Genomic DNA, 2,500 nt, shown 5'->3' on the forward strand with positions numbered 1-2,500 from the left:
TTTTCATTCTACCTTTCCTAATACTGGATTGCAATATTTAGTATCCTCTTCCCTCAAACATCTTGGCTCTATGATTTAAAGAACTGACGTGTGTTAGAATATACAGGCAATAGAAAGAAAACGGTCAAATTAAACACGGCGTTAGTAAGACAACTCTGGCCTAAGGGAATCATATCATCATACTTGGAAATCCTCGACTATATTATACTGTACATTACTCTATAGGAAATTGAGATGACTTGGAATAGACGAGCAACTCACCGGAAGCTCTCGAGGTATGTAAAATCGTCTCCTTTCCCTTAGATCATGTTCTTTTCCTTCATCCCTTTTAAACCCTTCAAAACTGAGGCACATTTTTTGCCTTGAGATTTGTGTAGGATTGGACCATTTTGTTGGCATTAGGAAGGATCTATGGAGGTCAGAAGATTAATGTCCACGGTCTTCATTATTCTAATTCCACACATGAGTTTCTGAAGATGTATAAAATCACCATATAGTAAGCAGAATGAATATGAAAACGCGTCATGGTACTGAAAGGGTTAATGTTATGTTCATCTTTGAAAAATGTTCAGAGCATTGTAGAAATATAGTGTGCCTGGACAGATAGAGTAAAGAAAGAAGGAAGAATTAAGTTTGTGTTTTCTAGCCTTTACTACAATAAATGTCTGAGAAGCTATAATGCATTGTGGGAAAAATTATTAGTAGTGAAATGGTTAAAAACTCTTCGTCTGCTATCTCTTTAAGGAACCAATGGGGTGGATAACCAACAAATGAACACTCTTGAACTTCGGTAAATGAGTGTTTCCCCTTAGTTCTCTGCGTTCACTTATATACATTTTAGGACGTCGGGATGGCCAGGGATCGACAAGCGGCTGACGGAAATAAGCTGAGAAGATTAGGGAAAGCCTTTGTCCCACGGTGGCTTGAGGGAGGAGAATAAAGATGATAATGGTTAGGCGTGTGTATGAGGAAGGATGATAATGGTACTGGTGATGGTTAAGCGTATTTTCTGTTTTCTGTGTATGTTGGCCAGTGTCCTTTATAGTATTTTTTTGTATTTATTTTTTGTTCCCCTTTAGCCAGCATCTTTTGTACTTTTCCCCCTCGGTCATTTCTCTCTTTCTTTATTATTTCGTACCCAATGGTCACTTTTATTCTTTTTTCTTACGCATCGTACTTGTACCCAGCGTGTTTTTCCCCCCTAAGCAAGTCTCTTGGATAGTACATGTTAAGAAATACATTGTAACAGAGGGTCGGTATGCATGCAGTGGCCAGCGCGCCCCAGGCTTGGTGAGAGGTGGAGTTGAGCCGTGGCAAGTTAACATTGGCGGAACGCTTTTTGGCCGCCCAGCGCTGCCATTATTACCCTTAGTTTGGTGCAGCCACGCCTGCCGCTGTCATCTGCATCGTGTGTGCTGACTGTCTGCGCTTAAGTGTCTTGCTTTTACCGCGCGTTCAGTACAACTTGCTACCGTATAAACACTTTTCACGCCCTTTCCCGCCTGGAGTATGAAGCAATAAAAGCAGCAGGCGATGGGGCGGGGAAGGAGTAATAGAACAATTAAGAATGGAAGGAGAATAAAAAAGAAAATTAAATGAGAGAAAAGTTGCTTTGTTTAATGGTTGTGCGTTTAAAAAGGACGGGAATTTGGAAGTAATAAAAGCAACAGATGAAGAGGTGAGGGAGGAGAAGCAGAAGAGTTAGGAATGGAACGTGAAAAGGTAAAATGGAGTGAAAGCTGTTTTGTGAAATGTTTGTATCTTTAAAGACTGCAAGACATCTGGACATTTCTTTTTTTTTTTTTTCGCCTTCATTGCAGAATATAAAACTCCTTTCTTGACCGTTAAATGTGCCCAGGGAAGTGGAAAAGGGAATATCTGGTTTTCCTGAAGAATTTTTGATTGGATGCAGTGGAGAGGGAACAAAGCAAACCAAGATGAAAGCAAAACCCGAAGCTTATGAGACGTCAGCATGAGACAGAGATGAACACCGCAGTGATGTCAGCTTGTGTGTGTGGGAGAGAGAGAGAGAGAGAGAGAGAGAGAGAGAGAGAGAGAGAAAACTAAAATGAAGTAAAGCGTACATAGTGGAGGAGAACCGGAAGGAAACCAGGGGATTAGGGAAGGAAAAAAATTAAAAGATGAAAGCAGGGAGAGGAAAAAAGAAAAGGGCAGGTGTGTGTGTGTGTGTGTGTGTGTGTGTGTCCTTTAGTCAAAGAGAACTTCAAACAGCAACGGCAGGAAATACGGAAGGACCTAAGGAGAAAACAAGTAAGGAAGAAAGGTTTGTGTGTGTGTGTGTGTGTGTGTGTGTGTGTGTGTGTGTGTGTGTGTGTGTGTGTTCTTGAGTCAAGCACAACGTAAAGCAGCAAAGCCTCTCCTCACGAACACACTAAGGCGATTTACACCTCAGAATAAAGGCAGCGGTGAGGATCCTGCGGCCCTTTGCGGCGGCACGGCAGACTAGGCAGGATGATGGCAGGTGGGCTTGGTTGCGTGG

The 2,500-nt window shown here is 42.0% G+C and overlaps 1 protein-coding gene across 1 annotated transcript in view; it reads right to left on the bottom strand.

The window, feature by feature from the left end:
* The window catches only part of LOC123508971 (KH domain-containing, RNA-binding, signal transduction-associated protein 2-like), a 507,559-nt gene that overhangs the window by 359,542 nt on the left and 145,517 nt on the right, over window positions 1–2,500 (bottom strand). The gene's annotated exons all lie outside the window — the stretch shown is intronic.

This window comes from Portunus trituberculatus, chromosome 25 (assembly GCF_017591435.1).
Source record: "Portunus trituberculatus isolate SZX2019 chromosome 25, ASM1759143v1, whole genome shotgun sequence".
In the NCBI taxonomy this organism is placed as follows: domain Eukaryota; kingdom Metazoa; phylum Arthropoda; class Malacostraca; order Decapoda; family Portunidae; genus Portunus; species Portunus trituberculatus.